Here is a 20,571-nt window from a genome sequence, read left to right as displayed (position 1 = left end):
GCTTGTTTAGTGCTTCAAATGACATTAAAGCTGTAGTTGGTTACTTTTGTGAAAGATTAAAAGTAAAAATAACTTTTTCATATTTGCTGAAACTGGCACTATATTCACACAGCACTTCAGACAGACACAGATAATCTGCCTACTCATAATCTGTCTACTAATAGAGACAGTACATTTAAGTCCCGCCCCCACCGGAGGGGACTCCGGCAAAAAGGACAGAGGCTGACATAAAGAGCAAGTTCAATAAGGGTAAGGTGATATTTAAAATGTTCAAGAAGATCTGGAGCTCAAAATACATATCAATCAACACCAAAATACACATTTTTAATTTCAATGTGAAGCAGTTGTTGCTATATAGGTCAGAGGCATGGAGGCCGACAAAACACACAACTAACAGGCTGCATTCATGAACACCTGCCTTAGGAGAATATTTAAAATCTGGGGGGGAGACGAAGTAAGTAATGTAAACCTGTTGAAAAGAACAAACCAGGATCCCACTGAATCACAGATTCTAAGAAACATGAGTTGGATTGGACTCACCCTCAGAAACCTGCCACAAGCATCACTGGACAAGCCCTGAAATGGAATCCAAGAGGAACTAGGAAAAGAGGTCGTCCCAAGAACAGCTCGAGAAGAGGTGTCTAGACAGAAATGTCGCAGGAGATCTAGAGTGAACTGCCAATAACCAAGTGTAATGGAGGACATTTGTCAATGGCCTATGCTCCCTAAAGGAGCAAAGGGCTTAAGTCAGGTCAAGTCCATCTGAGGGGAAAACAATTCATCACTCTTCATTGACTTTGTATTGCATGAAGGTGCCTCCTTGTCCTTTAAATTGGCTAGCAAAGAACAGAAAATACCTAAAAGCTGCTTTTTGTTTGGATGCACTGTCAGCATAGTAAAGAACCCATAATAAAGTTTTTACAACCTGCCGGACCAAAAAACCTAGCTTTTTAAATAACAGGATGTCAGACATCAGCATGAAGATATGGAGAAACTGTGGATCCTGATACTCAGTATGTCTTGGTGCAGTTAATTTAGCCAGACAAACTGTAGATGTTGAAGCTCACTGAGCTAGGTAAGGCCTGGTTTTGCTCGTTGTTAGCTTAAATGATAATCTTACCTAGGAATTTGATAAAATAGTTGAAAACTACTACCGGTCATTCTGGGGGATCATTTTTCCAACATAAGCAAGGTTAGGAGAAGAGGATGCTGAGATAGAGCAACAATATTGAGTTTTTCAGTGTGACCTTTCTTCTCTTGTAGACACGGGGTGCTAAAATAATCCTTTATCATGTTATCTAATGTTTTTGGCTAACTACAGGCATTTTGTGAGCTAGAAACCTCAGGAAGAGCAACTGAGGAGGGATCCCTCTTCCAGGACGGACAGACGTGCAATAGATGTCATACAGAACAGATCAACATAATAAATTAACAGTAATCCGTATGACACAATGAGACAGACAGAGAGAGAGAGACAGAGACAGAGACAGATGCAGGACAGACGGTAATGACAGTAGCCTACAACAACATTAATGGAAGTAATAATATTGGCGGCTGGGTCAAAAACAAACTCATTTTCACTGCAGCCATCCCATTTTTTTGGTATTTACAAATCAGGAATTATGTCACAGAACACATTTTAAAATTTGAAACTTATAAATCCCCTGATGAACTTCAGTGACAACTGAAGCTGATACCAAAAAGATGCTCTCTAAGTGTAAATGTGTACTTGGCCCTGACTGTTCCATCTACACAACACCTGAGGGCATCCTTGGAGAGTGATAAAGGAGTAGAAATTTCAGAAGATGCACGGACTTAAGGTCTTTATAGCATATACCTATTCAATTACAGATTCAACTGGGCTGGATTTTAAAACTATAAAATGTCAGTGGGCCACATTTTCAGCATCTGTGTGTGTGTGTGTGTGTGTGTGTGTACATATATATATATATATATATATATATATATATATGTGTGTGTGTGTGTGGGTACATGGCCCTCCTCAACATAATGCAGAAAAAGAATAAAAAAGAGTTATCAATGCACAGAAGCATTATAAGTGGCATTAACAGTAACTAATAACACTATCTCTCAGCATCTCTGACATCACAATACTGAGTGAAAAAAAGTAACATTATCTAAGCATGAAGTACACAGACATCAGTATCAGTCACTCATCCTGCTCTCTGTCCTCCCTCTACTGAGGAGACTCACTGCAGGTTGGCTGCCTCAGGTACATTTTAAGATTGAGGTCTCTAGTTTCCCGACGCAGCACAGGGTGGCGAACCTCCCCCGCTCAGTTTGATAGTTTGGCAGACCGAGGTGTGCTGAGTGTGGCGGCGCAGCAGGGGTAGGTGTCGACAGATCCAGCTTGGTACAGTGACATTTTCATGCCAAAAGGCTTCGCTGAAGGTGCGCTAAAAGCTCGCCAGCTGAAACCAGGTCTACTGTCAGCGCAGGCAGAGCGCAGCTGGTGTAGTGGAAGTTTGGCTGACCAGCGGGCAGTGCGCACACGTCACCAAAACCTCACAGGCAGGTTTCCAGAATGTCTGGCACATTAACAATGCAATAAATACCCACAAAAACCACTATTCAATGCAACTGTCTGCAATCAGTACATAAATGTATCTCTATATTGACTGTCCCGTCACATCTGATGTCAGATCAAAGGGGATTGACACCGTTTGGCACGTTTGACACGTGTAATGGAAACCCAACCTAATTTGATTAACACAGCTGCAAACTGATGAGTTAACATTCCTCTCAGCCAACCACAAACTGCCACAGCATCAGATAGGAAGTATATATTCAGCATCTGTCATCTTAGAGAAGTCAAAAGAAAAGAAACAGAATGCGAGAGAGAAAGAGAGAGCGCACGTGCACAAGAGAAACGTTGTCAACAAATTGTTATGTTTGGTGTCTTAAGGGTTTACGTGCTTCATGTGATTGCCTATACAAATGTTAAAATGTTCTTGCTTAACGTGATCTACAAAGATGGAGTACATTATTGCGAGGAGGAGGAGGAGGAGGAGGAGGACTTACGCAGAGAGGGTGTACCATCAAAGGACATCCTATTTGGGCATGACAGAGCTGGAATGCAGGCGGGCTACAGAAATAATGACTGGAATACCGCCGTGTCCAATATAATTGTCATTTCATGTCGTACTCTTTTTCATTACATGTAGTTAACCTGTTAACTTAGGTTCGGGAGCAGAACCACGCCTCAAGCACACCTCTAATCACCTGCCAAGCCTACTTATGCCAGGTCAACCCATCCTACCCCATTTGTCTCAAGATTTCTCAAGCTTAGACAGACCGCGCGTCTCGCCTAAATGCTTCATAGAGAAAACTTCCATTCAAACAAAGACAAAATGTAAAAATTGTCTAACATTACCTTCCATGGATCCGGTACTGCAGATCTACCCGACTGATTCAGACAGCGATCCATTCGACGATCTGTTCGACACCGATCCACCAGACTCGACCGCAGCCAAACACGCCGGCGTAGTCGCTTGTGTTCAGTGGTCAGCGTACCTCAGTCCCGGCGTCTCCATTCAAGCTCTGCCAACGAGATCTTTCCGACTCCGACTCAGACCGTGGAGGTCCGCAGATCTCAGGCCTCCTCTCCTCCTTCAGCGAGGACCTAGTCTCGCTCACCAGACCTTTCTCAAGAAAAGAAAGGTCTGGCTAGGCCGACTCTCACTTTAAGATTGGAGAAAAAAACGCCCCGGCTGCTTGTATTTCTTTCAACCAATCACAATCGTTCTTGGCGGTGCCACAGCAACGGTGCACTTGCAAAAATATTGCCGGGGGGAAACAGGTTTTGGTGTAACACGCCCACAAAAATATCGCCTACAGGACGCGAACCATGGCAGAAAAATGGCTACATCCCCGCAAGATCAAACACCGCAAAAGTTAGTAAAGGACGTGCTGGAAACTGCAACCGGAGGTGGTAGGACGGGACTTCAGCGGGTGGCTCGTTCCGCCCAATGAGAGGCTGATCTTTGCAGCGAACTTCCACCCACTCAGACTAGCGAGGACCAGACACCGCGGGCACGGGCTTAGGAGCCAGCTCCAACCCTCTCCTCATCGGCAGCTGACCCCATCACCTAGGCTTCCAGCTCCCGGCTCTTCACCACGCACCCGTGGTGCGCCCTCATCTGCAAGTCGGCAGTCTCCGCGTCCTCAAACTGAGCCCAATATCAGAGACTGGACCGTCATTGGCCTCCAGCATTTCCTGCGGAGCGAGGGCATCCCATTTCACTGCACCTCACCCAAGCCACCAACTGCTGGTGTCGTCATGCGTGACGTCACAGGGCCGTCACTGCCTCAGCCACAGCCTGCATCATCAGCCCCCTCTGGTGGGGGCCAGGTTTGAGATTTGAGATTTATTTGAGATTTATTTATTCAGGATGGCCCCTTGAGATGAATCATCTCATTTTCAAGGGTATCCTTCCACAAAATGATATAAATAATACAAAGTCAAAAAATGAAAAGACATACAGTGTAGCACTTTACAGGACTTGTACATACACACGCATGCTTCCACAGACACAAACACAGACAAGGCTCTCCTAACACCAGCTACTCCATAAACAGCCAAACTTAGTAATCAACTTAGTAATATCCATGCTTACAACTAGGAAAAAGAAAGTCACAGAAATATCGGTTACTACAATAAATATATAAAATAGAACAATTATATGAATGAGAAAGTAAATAAGAAATAAAATAAAGGAATAAAAAATCAGAAACAATCAGTTTGTCTTAGATTGTAATGCGTACTGTAAGGAATTAGAAATTGTTTTAAGTATGAAGGAAAATTGAAGTGAATGCATTTAAAAATAAATAATGACCAATGAAAAAATCTTCTGGCTTTTGGAGTTAACCAATTCAGAGACTCATAGAGAGTACAATGATGAGTTCGATAGGAACATCTCAGAACAAATCTACAGAGACTATTATAAAGTACAGTAAGAGGACGAAGATTTGTTTCTGTGGTGTTCTGATAGATAATGTCTGCATAGTCAAGTATGGGGAATATTAATTGTGTTATAATTCTTTTTCCGGACCTGTAGTGTGAAACAATCAATGGAACGATACAGTAATTTCAAACGATAGTAGATTTTCTTTGTAATTGAGTCAATGTGGGGTTTAAAATATAATTGAGAGTCAAGCCAGAGGCCCAAATATTTAAATTCATCAACTTTTTCTCGTGGTGCTCCATCAAGAAAATTTAATGACCAGTCTTTGGATAATAAATCAGATCAAGTACTAAAAAACATGCTATAAGATTTTTTCTTATTCAGGAGAAGCTTGTTTGATGAGAACCATTTTTGAACTAAATTAAAGTTGGATTGTAAAGAGTGCTGAATTTGTGAAATTTCAGGTTTGGAAGAGTAAATTACGGTATCATCGGCATAAAGATGAATTTGATAGTCGGAGCAGATTTGTGGAAGATCGTTAACAAAAATACCAACCAATAGCATATAACTTGTCTAGGAGGAGATAGTGATCAACCGTATCGAAAGCTTTTGGTAGATCAATGAATGTGGCACCAGTAGGCATATTATTGTCAAAAGAGGATAGTATGTCATTGGTGAATTTTGTGAGAGCAGTGGTTGTTGAGAAGTGGGGTCGAAAACCAGATTGGTGTGGAGATAGAATATTGTAATCTTTGAGATATTTGGATAATTGATTAAAAATAAGTTTTTCAAATATTTTTGCAATACTGTTAATAATTGAAATGGGTCTATAGTTGTTAATATCTTGGGGGTCGCCACCTTTATGTAGAGGAGTTACTCTGGCGCATTTCCAAGAAGAGGGAGTTTCACAGGTAGTCAGAGATAGATTAAACAAGTCAGACAGAGGGAATGATAAAACATGAGAGGCCAATTTAAAGAATTTGATCTCCACACCGTCTGGACCACAACTGCTCCCAGAGCTTAAACCACCCGTTGAACCTCAGTTGGGGTGATAGTTCTGAAGGAAAAGGAACTGCCGCACCTATCTTTAATCAGGGTGAAGTCAGAGCAGTGATTACTAGACAAAGAACTGCCAATTGATGAAAAGTGCTGACTAAAGGCTTCTGCAATTAATATTGATTCACTAATAACGTCATTATTCATTTTAATATGAGTAGTGGAGTTTTTTTTGTAGATTTATTAGTTACACTATTAATTGTCTTCCAAAATTGTTTTGGGTTCTTAAAATTGGTTGTTGGGCAGTCTCTATAGTAATTGGCTTTAGCATTTTTTGTTTTAGTTGTACATTTATTCCTCAAATCTTTATGAGCATTCCAATCAGAGACATCCTTAGTTGCTCGATATTTTTTCCAGGCCTTGTCTCTTTGTTAATATAATAAATATAATAATATAATAATATTATTATATAATAAATTAATAAGCTCTCCTTTGATCCATGGTAAATCTCTACCCTTAACTCTAATTGTTGACCAGGGTGTATGTTCAAGAAACTCAGTGTAAAAGAAATGCCACGCATCTTCAACATTTGGAATTAACTGAAACCTCTCCCAGTTTATGTTTAAAATGTCATGGATAAAGAGTTCAGAATTAATATTATTAGCTTTCCTTACCTTAATAAATTTAGGAGGAAGATGGGGCAATTTAATCTTCCAAACACAAAAGACAATGGAGTGGTCACTAAAAGAATCAGGTAATACACCAGATTGAACAATTCTATCAGGATGGGTGACTAGGATCAGATCAAGCAGGGAAGCAGAACTAGAACACACCCTGGTAGGTTCAGTTATGAGTTGTGTAAGGTTTATACTGTTGAAGAGATTGCGATCATTGAGAGAGGACCAGTCTAGCCAGTAAGAATTAAAATCCCCTAGGAGAATTTTCTCACTTGTGTGGTCTAAGGAGTTAATGGTAGACAAGATACAATTTGTAGATTCTGTAGGAGATTTAGGAGGTCTGTAAAAATTTCCAATAATTAATCTTTTATTCTCATGAAAAATTATCCTAACGAGAGACATTCAACATGCAAAGGATTCTCATTTGGTATGACAAGTTCTGAAGTCAGACTTGAGGAGATATAGGTCAGAAGTCCCCCTCCTCTAGAACCCCTGTCACTTCTGTATAGGAGATAATTGTCAAGCTTAACATCATTGTCAGAAATATTACTGTTCAACCAAGTTTCCGAAAGAGTGATTATGTGAGGTTTGTTGTAATTAAGCCAGACTCTTAAAAGGTCAATTTTAGGTAGCACACTCCTTATATTCAGGTGAACAACTTGCAGACCTTTAACTGAATTCATTATTCAAATGAAACAAATAAATATCCAACTATTGTGACAGCAGAGATGTACATAATTATACCAGAATTTGTAAGCAACATCACAGGTTGTACAATATGTGACAACAGCAGGGGCCAATGGAGATAGCCAGCAGCTGGAGAGCAGCACACAGACACACACACACACACACAAACACAAGTCCACACACACATGCCACACAAGTATACAAGCTCACACACACACACACGTACACACACAAAAGCAGAACAAAGTCATGACAACAAGACAAAGCTCAGTCTGCAGATTTTGTGATGGGACAGAATGAATGCATAAGAAAAAGAGCTGCCACAAAATCATTTATTTCCCATTATAATAAACTGACCTTACAGATAATAGGAGAAGTAGGAAAGAGAAAAGAAACAAAGAAAGAAAAAGTAGAAGAAATTGTAGTTTAAGTCCCAGCTAATAGGGATCCAGCTAAGCAGACAATTAAACAGAGGAATAGGGAAAAAGAAAGTGGGGATAGAGAGCGAGAGAAAAGGAGTTTGAACTAGTGTAGGGAAAGCAAAAGTAGAGATTAATAAAACATCTCCCTGGTGAGACATCAGCTTGAATAAGCCTTAGTCCCGCTCTGCACAAAAAAAGATTGTAAAAAAAAAAAAAAAAAAGAATAAATAAGTGAAATAAAAAAATAAATAAAAAAAAAAATAATAAAAAATGAGACAATCATTTATAAGTCCCAGTTAATTTGAGACTTTAGGAAAAGGCAACCAAAAAGACAGCACTTGAACGGAAAGTGTCCCTCAATGAGAGTGGAGTCTTTACGACAGATTGCAGCTAGTTACAGATTCCACTTTACGACAGTTCCATGGCGGTTAACAGCAAACAAAGATGCTGCCTTACTATTCCAGGGCTAGTGTCAAGAAAAAGTTAATGTAGCCGCATAAGGCAAGTCCAAACGGCTCAAAATTATATTTATCTCTGCACATGGCAAAGAGAAGCAGGTGAGGATAAAGAATAGGGAAGAAAAAAAGAAAAAAAGAAAAGGAAACACGAACATTACCCGCACATGACAGTTACGACTCGAGCATGGGATGAAGCATCAGGCTGGAGAAGAAGTTGCAGAGCTCATGGTGGTATCACGGACTTTGACTTTACTAAGGAAAGCCTCAACCTCCGTGGGAGTACGATATAGAGTGGACCTGCCCTCATGGATAACTCTCAGCGAGGCAGGATATTGTAGTGAGTATTTTATATCCAGCTCACAGAGCTTTTTCTTGACTGAGTCAAACAACTTCGCTTCTCCAGCACTCCAGCACTGAAATCCGGGTACATGCACATCCTCGAGCCTTGGAATAGAGTTCCCCTTTCTCTCGAGCATGTCGAAGTATCTTCATTTTATCCTGGAAGTTAAGAAATTTTGCCAATATTGGACCCAAGTACCCTCCCTGTGTGTAGTGCCAGTACGATGAGCCCGTTCAATGATGGGTGGTGATGGAAAGTTCATCTTACCAAGGAGTTGTGGGATAAGGTGCCGGATGAAGCCAGGCATATCCTGGCCCTCTGCACGCTCAGGGACATTCAGGAACCGCAAATTTGAGGAGCGACTACGGTTCTCGAGATCCTCGACTTTCTCTGTCAGGTAATTATTTTGTTTCTCCAGGGCTTTGACTTGCTTTTCCAAATCACTTATCTTGTCCTCATTTGTGTTGACTCTTTGTTCAGTCAGAGTCATATGATCACCAAGGGTAGTCAGCGATGATTGTAGTGTATTAACACTCATTTGTAGCTGATCCATTTTCAGATCGATATGAGAGCACAGCTCAGATTTCATATGCTGCATGGCATCAAAAAGGGCTTTGTTAGTGGCCATTGTAGAAGGACGACGTGACCAGATCCGCCTTAAAAGTTCCTTAATTGATGTTGAAAAAGTCCCAAAGAAGACTGATTCAAATGTTTGGCGAGTGAGGATGATGTGAGTCAAGACAAAAAGTTTCAAAGGTCAGGAGAATTAGCTCATAATGCAGACTGAAAACTTAGGAGACGCTCACGGAGATAGACGTGCGGCCATCTTTAAATTGTCGGTTGTATGTCCCCCTGTGCCTGCTCCCTCTGTTCCTGAATTCTCTCAGATGATTTCAGCTTTCTTTTCATCCCTATCTTCGCAGGCTTCACAAAATCCCTGTGCACATACATCCTTTCATCCCATCAATCATCCCTTCCTCTACCCTTCCTTCAGCCGTTCCCAGCAACACAGCTTCTGCTCCTCTTTTTTCTGCAATAGCCAACACAGCAGCAGGAGAGTCTCAGTCATCAACTCAAGGGGTCCCACCACAGGCTAACCAACTCGGTGATCTCTAGCCTCCTCCTTCATCTCCAACTGGTCTATCCTTTCCCCCTCCCCTCCCCATCCCCACCCCATCCCTTCCCCAACACCCAAATGTATTTTCTCATTGTACCGGCAATTTCACCCTCGCCACAGCAGCACCACCTGTCCAGCCCACTTCATCTGTTTATCACCCTTCTCCTGTCTCTCCTGCACTATGCCAACAGATTCTCACTGATAATTACGTAGATTTAGCCCAGCTTCTTAAAGGACAACTTTGGTATTTTTCAACCTGAGCTCTATTTCCCCATGTGTATGTGTGCGTATGATTCATGGGTACCACTCGTTCTAAAATTGGTTCAGTATTGAGGCGCGAAACAAGCTAAAATGGTAATGGGGGCAAATGCGTTCCGTATAAAAGTGCTTTTTTTCACCACTGACCGGTTCAGATCGCCAGTGCTATCTCTGTAGATAGCATATTGTAGCGGCCCTGGGGCAGTGGTGAGTGTAAACGAGTGGAGTCAGCTGTCAGTCAGTGTTGGAGCAGAGAGGGGGAGGGCGTCCCCGCTTGGTACAGTAACTGAGTATGTGTGTGTGAAATGTGTGTTACACTAGAAGAGTCAGAGGACGGAGTCTTTTAAGTAGGGATGCACCGAAATGAAAATTTGTGGCTGAAGCCGAAGCCGAATATTATTAAACGCTTGGCCGAATACCAAGTACCGAATATCATTATTTAGTTTTTCATTAGTTTTTGCAGATGAACCCCCTCCAGATTACTGTTGTCACGGTACCAAAATTGGGACCCACTGTGCGATACCAATGAAAATACCATGGTTCTGAGTAGTATCACGATACCACAACGAAAATGAGGCAGATGTGCCTTTTGTCATTTATGAAAAGATAAATCACTTTTCTATAATACATCAATGATATTTCAATGGAATAAATTACTTACTGACTTATTCATACTTCAAAAACACCATCAATAAGTGATTAACATAGGGAGGATCAAAATAAAATAAATAAATAAAATAAAAATCAACCAGCCACCCTCCTCCCATGACAGTCCCTTCATAAGTAATGAACAGTTCCTAAAGTGCGGTGAGGTTTGTGGGCCGTTACTGCCAGAAAGAGAGAAATGTGAAAGGCTCGTTTCTCCTCTGACACGTCACATACCTGTGTTAGGCTGGCTCGGCTGTTCAGGTACTTCTGGGCAGTCATGACACCAAGAAGAGGATATTATTGGAACCAACTTCTCCGTCGCCCGGTAAGCCGATGGCCACCGTATTTGACAGGAATACATTAACGTTACTGTCTGTGTCTGTGACCTCCGTTCAACCCACAATCGGTGGGATTCGCCTTTCGTTTCTGCTGCTGGTTGAAATATGTAGGCTGCTTGCACAGCTGCTGAATGATTTAAGCCTATTTTGCTCGCTCAAGACTATTTTTAGTCGCAAATGCGAGTGCCGTGACGGACGGATCGCCACACTACTGACATTATATTCAGCCCGTCACGGCACGCCGTTTGATTGCATTATCAAAACACCGCTATTATTCGGCCTTGCTTTTAACATCATTCCCCCCGAACACTGAATGTGTGTTTTTTTGCAATATTCAGCCGAATATATTCGGTTACCGAATATTCGGTGCATCCCTACTTTTAAGTGCTACCCCCTGGAGTGTTATCGGAGTTTTTGGAGTGCTCAAATAAACGCAAGAACAGGATGTCGCGCAACACCCTGTACAGCTTTCATAGGCTGCCTTTGTCGGACGGCGAGATGCTGAAGTTGTGGCTAGTTGTGCTACAAACGGATGCTAACACTCCTCTCCAGACACTGCGCCTTGCAGACCATCAGGTCTGCAGTGCTCACTTCTCCCAAGATGACTACTGCCAGCCAAAGAAGAGAAGACATCCAATCCCGAAACACCTCTTCCTCAAGAAAATGGCTGTCCCACGAGTAGAGAGAGCTACGGACACAGTGGAGCAAAGCTCGTGACATCACACAGCCCAGAGGTAAGGGAAAGGCTAGTATGCTATTTACAGAGATAGCACTGGCGATCTGAACCGGTCAGTGCCGAAAAAACACACACTTCACACACACATACTCACTTACAGTACCAAGCGGGGACGCCCTCCCACTCTCTGCTCCAACACTGACTGACAGCTGACTCCACTCATTTACACTCACCACTGCCCCAGGGCTGCTACAATATGCTATCTACAGAGATAGCACTGGCGATCTGAACCGGTCAGTGGCGAAAAAAAGCACTTTTATACGGGACGCATTTGCCCCCATTACCATTTTAGCTTGTTTCGCGCCTCAATACTGAACCAATTTTAGAACGAGTGGTACCCATGAATCATACGCACACATACACATGGGGAAATAGAGCCCAGGTTGAAAAATACCAAAGTTGTCCTTTAAGCCATCAGTCATCGACATGGATGATTATCTATCTATCGTGCTCGACATGGCCCTACGTTTCGGAGGGACAGGGTTTTACAGTTACCATGTGCACTTCGCTAACCAAGCAGCTGGCCAGATACAGCAATTTAACCAGGGAACGTACTGGGGCACCCTTGACTCTGAACTCTACTGCCGCATATTTGCAGCCCGCACGTCCCTTTCCTGCGAGCTATGTGGAGCCCCTTCTCACCCTGCCACAGCATGCACTGTCACTGCTCCACTACCTCGCTCACGTCCATCTTCCTCACGCAACACCACAGTCTTTAACCGCCTGTCACCTGCCGCACCCCCACCTCCCATCATTCCTAGGCCTGCTAACATATGTCCTTCGGTCAGTGTCCCCATGCCAAAGGGGGTCGACAGACGGGGAAGGCCGATCCTCTACCAGGCTGGCAGGATGGTGTGCAACAATTTCAACCACCTGGGCTGCACTCTTCCCTACTGCCGCCTCCTGCATGTCTGCTCCTTCTGCGGCGGTGCGCATGCCAGGAACACCTGCCCCCACAATCCAACCACAGCTGCAGACCAATTTGTACAGCACCTCAGCACCCCCATTCAGGTAAATGTCCTTGCCACTGCTCTACAAAACCATCCTGATAGACAGCTTGTTCATTGTCTCATAGATGGCTTCACACATGGTTTTCATCCCGGTATGGCAGTTCTCCCTGACATTTCCCATGTCTGTCACAACCTCCAGTCTGCTCTTGCAGAACCTCACACCGTCGACACCCTGTTGGCTTAAGAGGTCAAAGAAGGATTCATGATAGGCCCGTTCAATATTCCTCCTTTTCCACCGTTCCACATTAGCCCAACAGGTGTTGCCACTCGCAAATACTCTGGAAAAAAGAGGCTTATTATGAACCTGTCTTCCCCACACAGCTCACACATTCCAAGCATCAACAGTGTCATTCCCAGTCCGGATTTCTCCATGCAATACGCAACCATCGACCATGCCATCACCCTCATTCGGCTAGCAGGACATGGAGCTTGGCTTTCTAAAGCAGACATCACCAGCACTTTTAAAGTTTTGCCCATTCATCCTGACTTCTGGCGTTTTTTCGGTGTTTGCTGGAAGGGGGCATATTATTTTTCTGTGCGCCTTCCCTTTGGCTGCAAAAGCAGTCCTAAGATCTTCGATTCTCTTTCAGAAGCTCTGTGCTGGATCCTTACTAACAACCACAGGCTCCCTTACATTCTCCATCTTCTCGACAATTTTCTCGTCGCCACTCCACCATCCTCACCTCCTTGCCACGGGCTCAATACGCTCACTAACGCTTTCTCTGAACTCGGCGTCCCTCTTTCCGAGGAGAAAACATCAGGACCTGGCACACTGAGTTCCTAGGCATCACCCTGGACTCAATTTCCTGCCAAGCTTCTCTGCCCTTGGAGAAAATACAGCACATCTCTCTGCTTCTGTCAAACTACCTCCTAGCAGACAGATGCACCAAACGCCAGATGTTAGCCCTCCTTGGCCATCTCATAATCCCTCAAGCTAAATCCTTCTGCCATTCCCTCTCTCCACGATAGGGTCATTCTAGACAATGCCTGCAAAATGGAAATGCGTATGTGGCTACATTTCCTATCTTCTTGGAATGGCATTTCCTTCTTCTATGACGACTTCATCACCCAGCCTGAGGACATTCAACTTTTCACAGACGCGGCTCCCTCCACAGGTTTTGGCGGCTACTATGGAGGGAGATGGTTCGCCTCCGCTTGGCCCCCAGAGTTCGAATCCCTTGACTCAGAGTCCCGCTCTCCTTCCTCTGTGCTTCATGAGCTATATCCCATCATAATAGCTGCCATTCTTTGGGGGCACGAATGGTCTAGGAAGTCCATACTTATCCACTCCGATAACACTGCAGTCATAGAGATCCTAAACAAAGGTCAATCTCGTTCCTTAGCCATCATGCAGTTTCTGCGCAGACTCACTTTATTCTCAGCTCAACACCAGTTCATCCTCTGGGCAGCCCACATTCCCGGTCATCACAACAGCATTGCTGACTCATTGTCTCGCTTCTCGTTCCAGAAATTCAGACACTTGGCCCCAGAATCGGATCTTCAGCCAACACCTATCCCATCGTTTTCAGCCACAATATTCAACTAGCTCCACAGCTGCCAAACCTCTCTCACGCTTCACAAGAAGCCATCCTTAACAGTCTCGCCCCAAGCACACTCTCAGCCTACCTAACTGGCTGGAATTGCTTCAAGGTATATCACTCCACCTACCAGCTGCCTCTTCTCTCTCTGGACGTCATGTCCATCTGCAATTTCATCACCCATGCTCATTCCATCCAAAAAATATGGTCCTCCACCATCCAGATCTACTTAGCAGGAATCAACTTCTTCATCAAACTAGTCACTGGCTTCCATTGTCCTTCAACCTCCCATTCTCACGTTACTATGTTAATAAAAGGCCTGCGTAAACAGGAACTGGCTCTCCCAGCTAGGCGCTTGCCACTCACTTCAGACCTTCTCAGCCTCTGCATTCGCTCCCTTCGTTCAGGCTACACATCTTCTCTGGTTGACCTAACCCTAGAATCCATGTTTCTGCTGGCTTTTTTCAGATTCCTGAGGTGCTCTGAATTTGCCCCAACTTCATCTGTCTATAATCCTTCTCATAACCCCAGTCTATCTGACATAACCATCCACACTGCTGACTCACTCATATTCACGCTCTGAAGGAGCAAAACAGATCAGCTGGGAGTTTCTTTCCCTATCTACTTATTCCGCCTCAAATCCTACCTCAGCCCATATGAGCCATTGACCAAATACATCAGCTCCAGGTATGCTGCTAAGGCATCACCTCAACACCCACTCTTTCTCACTGAAAGAGGAAAAATGGCCAATCGAGTCTGGTTCCAGAAACACTTACACCAAGTCATACGCATTTCAGGCGTATCTCCAGAACTCTATTCTAGCCACTCCTTCTGCATCGGTGCAGCATCCACAGCAGCCAGACTAGGCATCTCAAACCAAACCATTCAGGTCCTAGGCCGCTGGTCATCCCAAGCATATCGCTCCTACATCCGCAACAATCTTAACGATCTCCGTCAAGCTCATTTTCACATCAGTTCAATTTAAATCTGATTCTTTTGGGGGCCAGTGATCAGCTTGGTTGGATATATATGCCTGAGATGGAACCCCCACACTGAGTCTCCCTCCTCCCGGACTTCAGTACATCCTCCCAGACCAGCCTAACAGATGACATCTTCCCTCTGCCTCACCCACATCCATCCATCCATTCATCTATTCTCAACATTCAATTCTCCTGTCCATTCCATTAAACCTTTACTCGACATATTGTTGTGGCGTGGTTCTTGCTGGTGAAACAGGAACAAATTACATCTACCCCGCGAGGTGGTCCAAGTGGTGACGTGCATTGTCAATTTCAATTTCAATTTTATTTATAAAGCCCAATATCACAAATCACAATTTGCCTCACAGGGCTTTACAGCATATGACATCCCTCTGTCCTTATGACCCTCGCAGCGGATAAGGAAAAACTCCCCAAAAAACCCCTTTAACGGGGAAAAAAAAAAACGGTAGAAACCTCAGGAAGAGCAACTGAGGAGGGATCCCTCTTCCAGGACGGACAGACGTGCAATAGATGTCATACAGAACAGATCAGCATAATAAATTAACAGTAATCCGCATGACACAATGAGACAGAGAGAGAGAGAGAGAGAGAGAGAGAGAGAGAGAGAGAGAGATGCAGGTAATGACAGTAGCTTACAACAACATTATTGAAAGTAATAATATTAGAGTTATAGATCTGGCTACTGTAGTACGATATGTTGAAAGTATGTATTAATATCTGGCAGTATACATGTGTGACAATAGTCATATGTGTATAATAACAGTAGAAGTATGACTAATGACTAATGATGGCAGCAGCAACAGCAGGAGGCATCTGGCAGGACCACGGCAGCAGCACAACCACACACATCACGCTGTCCAGGCACCGCTGCAATATGAGTTAATCTGAGAGACAGTGGAGCACAAAGGCTTCGGAGAAGAAGCCGAGTTAGTGCCATTGTGGCCTCTGATGCGCACCACGGTGGCACCTGTGCTCTCCCTGTTGCTGTAAAGGTGACAGTGGCTCTGACCTTCTTCGCCACTGGGTCTTTCCAGCACACTGTGGCCGCGGTGGTGGGGATCAGTCAGAGAGCTGTCAGTTCGGCTATACATGCAGTGATGTCTAGTCTAGTCCGACATGCAAATGAGTACATAATTTTTCCATCCACACCTGAGAGCCAGCTGGAAACGAAGCGAGGTTTCTTGTTGAAATGTGGATTCCCTGGGGTACTGGGAGCAATCGACTGCACACATGTACAGTTGCGTGCCCCAGATACCCAAGCCATCACTTATGTGAACCGTAAGGGAGTACACTCCATTGATATCCAGGTGATTTGTGACTTGAATTGCCTGGTGACACATGTGTATGCTAATTTTCCTGGGTCTGCTCATGACTCATTCATCCTGGCGAATTCTGTCATCCCTACAGTCTTTCAGGGGGACCCCCCTCTGGATGGGTGGCTGCTAGCTAGATTGGAGCTCCTAGACCAAAACATCAGTTTCCTCCTGGGAGAAGTTTGGCCATCTGACGCTGCTGCTCTCTTCTGCCATGGCGAATTGAGTAAACTCTCATTACGCCTTTGTGCAGCGCATTTAAGGGCGAGGAGAGGGGCTCATTTGATTGGTGTGATGTGAATCGGCTGTGCAAAACCCACTCCACGCCTGCTCTCCTCCCTCTTTCCAACTTGCGCAGGTAGGAAGGATGGAGGTGGAAAAGAGGAGTAGCTGCGCCAGCACACACGGTGTGTCAAACTTGCAAAATCTGCCTGGCCACACCCAGTTGGCGAAGCGCAGGTGCACCCGGTCTGCGAAACTAGAGGCCTACAGACTAGAGTGTTACAGACAGCTTTCATTTTAGTTTGTCTTTAACAGTTTGCTGTTAGCCCCGCAAGCACGATGTGCTTGTGTAAACTGCGATTGTAAACCATAGTGTTGAGTGAGAGACTGTGGACAGAGCAGGTTGAAATATGGCTTTCTACTTGCTGAACACATGTATTGATAAAGTATTGATTTTTTTCTGGCAGAGGTTGTATTGCACTTACTTACAGTAACAAGTGTAGTTGTGGTCAACTAGAGTAGAAGTTGAAGTTATATTCCCTTCATCTGCACCGCGGCCTTTCTGCTGACACCATTATTCACATGTCAAATGACATTCATTCTACCCACCCTCATCCACTTTGTAATAAATGTAATCAGTCTGAAGGATCGCTGGCTCATATGTGTTGGACCTGCACCAGACTTTCAAAAGCTTTGGTTGGAAGTTTTTCATTAATACTGAGATGTGTCCAGACATGATCTTCCTCCTAATTGAGAAACTGCCATTCTAGGCTGGTTGCAACAGCTAGAAACTCCAGGTCACTAAAAAAAAAAATCTTTTGATTCAGTATGGACTGATCATCACAAAGAAAATCTTTCTTAAGGTGTGAAAGACTGAGCTATCCCCATGTTTTGACAACCCAGTCTCACTCCAAGGTCGTCAAAAACCGTCGCTTGGTCAGTGACTTCCGGCATCAGACACTGATGAAAAAAGCTGTCTGACAGGAAAACAATGAAAGTTAAAGCAGCAGGAGTCCAGTGTTTGCTTCCTGTAAGATTGTATAGTCAAACCCTGTCCTTTTTTCCGAAACCCAACATGCTTTTTTCACCCAACCATGTGTGAGTATTGGCAAAATGTAATAATGTGCGTTTATTGTTGAAGGAAAAAAAAAAGTCAATTTGTGGTGCTGTACTGACTGTGCGCAAACTGTACATTTCCTGTGAAAACAGAAGTGTATTTTGTAATCAGACAGTGCATGTGACAGGCAGAAAGTGACAAGTCATCCCAGAGTGTCAACAACACACCCAGGGTACCTTGCACGTCATTTGTCATCATGGAAAGCCCACAACCAAATGTCGATATGTGATGAGGTCGGAGTAACAATTTGTTGGTTTTGAAACCTGCCTCACAGAGTTCTTCTAGTACTTTATATATGAAGAAAATACAATATGAGATGTCAGGGAAAGCAAGTAGGTTTAAACAGACATGGCAACCCCTCCTTGTCTGTACTACAGCACTGACAGGACCCTTATTATACCTCAATGACTTATTTTCAGTTGAACATTTGTCTTCATATAATTTTCACAAAATTTAATTCTGTTAACGGGTGACCAAAGAAACATACGAAGAAGAGTACACTGATTGTTTTTTGTTTTTATTTTGTTTTGTCTTTTTCTTCACTTCTCTCCCTTATATTTGTAGGGAGAGATGGGATGAGGCAAGTAATGGCCTCTTTATTTAACCGCTTAGTTCTTTGTGTCTTTTCCATCTGAAAAGATCTGAAATAAAATATTTTTTAAAAAGCTCTCATTTTAAAGCCAAACAGTACACTAAAATATGTTTATGAAAACATTTGAGTTGAGAAATAGGCACAGCTGTAACAGATTCTTGATTTATATTTGATAAGCAGTTTGACAGTTTCACTGCAGGTCATGGAGTCATTGACAGCTGTGTCAGTCCTCAGCTGTGATTGGTTGTTTCTACCGCACCACGGTCTGACTCTAATGAACACCATTAAAAGCAATAGAAAGAGGATCTGTCACAGATCTGTCTAGTGTACTTCTTTTAGAGGATTGCGACAGTTTCAGCAAATGTGAAAAGGTATTTTTATTAAAGTTACCAACTGTAGCTTTAAAGGACATTTGTATTTGTCATTCCACCTTTCATAGCTGCTGGCCCTACAAAGGTTACCCAGCAGTGTAGGTCCATAAAACTGTCAAAGTGAGATAGAAAACAGTTCTCAATCTTAAACCCCCACAATTAATCCTAACCCAAACCTTCTGATTTCAAATGAGCAGACCACACAACTCAGGGAACAGACTTTATTCATCCCAAGTCAGCCACAAAGCTCACAAAGCTTAAAAGAAAACGTCACAAACTGTAGGCTGGACTCCCCTATCTCTGTAGCTACAGGTAACCTTGAACCTCAAACAAACCTCTACTAAATTTACACCTGAGTAGAAAGCAAAACACTTAGAACTTTCAGTCACATTCTGAAAGGTAAAAACAAACATGGTGCTCACCACTCACACTCAAAGGTCACAGGAAAACACAGACTTACCAGGCAATGTCAATGTGTCCAAAAAGAGCAGGTACAGGCTGTTGTTTCCACACCGGCTCACTGCTGTATTTCGTGTGGGGAATGAACATGAAAGAAAAATCCTCTGTTCCCTTACTATGACAAGCAGTGAGCCACTCTCTTTGTTTGACATTCTCTAGGGTCACACCCAGCCCAGTCACAATTACCTGGGAAGGTTTTTTTTTCCTCCCCTCCAGGAAGTAAAGGTAGGGTAGCGGATTGTCAAAACACGCACACACAAGCTTTTCTTTTTTTTTTCTTCCTGCCCTCAGGGGATCTAATAACCTTGTTTGTACTGTGTGTCAGATAAAGAGCAAAAGCAGGTTCTCCCATTAAACAAACCTTTAAGGGACAGAGGAGGTAACTGGAAAATGATCATGACTTTTACAAACATTATGTTTTATATATAATCAGTTGTGTAACAAAGTTATATTACTTAAGTACTTTTGTAAGAATCTGTAAATTAGTTTTTATATTTTTTTTAGCTTTCACTTTTTCACTTTTAACTTTTCCTTCCTTCTTCTTTCCTACATAAAATGCATACTTCTATTCCAATACATTTCCCCTAAGCATCTTGGTTACTTAGGCTACTACAAAATAGGGAAGGAAGGGAAGAAAGAAGGAAGGAAAAACTGGATTTTGTTCCTTAAATACTCTCAGTTGTCAAAAAGTTCTTTCATCAAGTGTGAGCGTGATGTTTTTATTACCAGCATTTAGGCCTATTTGTACTTTTACTTTCAATACTTAAGTACATTTAATATCATAAAAGTGCCTAAATATCAGACACTTTACTCAAGTAATGTTCTAATGGGAAACTTTAAACTCATTTTCTGGTAAGATGATGTACTTCATCCACCACTGTTTCTAATCAATTACACCCCTCTAAATTTCAGATGTTTTCTGCACTTGCACACCAACTGAGCCTTCAGATCCTTAAACAAGCTAAAGTGACAGTTCAACTGCTTTAAGTATCTACACATCATCTGACTCAAAATGTGACACTATATAAATTGTTAAACTGACTAACTTTTTTCAGCTCTTACACTCCATTTGACATTTCAAACTCCTCCTGGCACTTACTCACCATGTGAGGGATGTCGTATGCTGTAAAGCCCTGTGAGGCAAATTGTGATTTGTGATATTGGGCTTTATAAATAAAATTGATTGATTGATTGATCTACAGCTATTCTACAGCAGTGACATCAGAATGTCATTTGGTTTAGGTAAGTGTAGTCGAACAGTGTCCAAGAGAGGGAAGACGAATTGTGAAGATGGTCCCCAAAGATGAGCTGCTAAGTGAATACCTCAAGCATCAGAAACTTGAGAA

At 43.1% G+C, this 20,571-nt stretch overlaps 1 protein-coding gene across 1 annotated transcript in view; it reads right to left on the bottom strand.

Moving 5' to 3' along the window:
• cers3a (ceramide synthase 3a) overlaps positions 1–19,422 on the bottom strand; it is a 125,715-nt gene extending 106,293 nt beyond the window's left edge. Inside the window, exon 1 of the mRNA XM_078162496.1 lies at positions 19,227–19,422. The gene's annotated coding sequence lies outside the window, so the exon portion shown is untranslated. The remainder of the gene's footprint in view (positions 1–19,226) is intronic.
• Positions 19,423–20,571: the final 1,149 nt, after the last annotated feature.

Source organism: Epinephelus lanceolatus, chromosome 2, assembly GCF_041903045.1.
Source record: "Epinephelus lanceolatus isolate andai-2023 chromosome 2, ASM4190304v1, whole genome shotgun sequence".
NCBI lineage: Eukaryota > Metazoa > Chordata > Actinopteri > Perciformes > Serranidae > Epinephelus > Epinephelus lanceolatus.
Note: the sequence above shows the minus strand (reverse complement) of the source record. Positions and strands in the feature narration are given on the sequence as shown.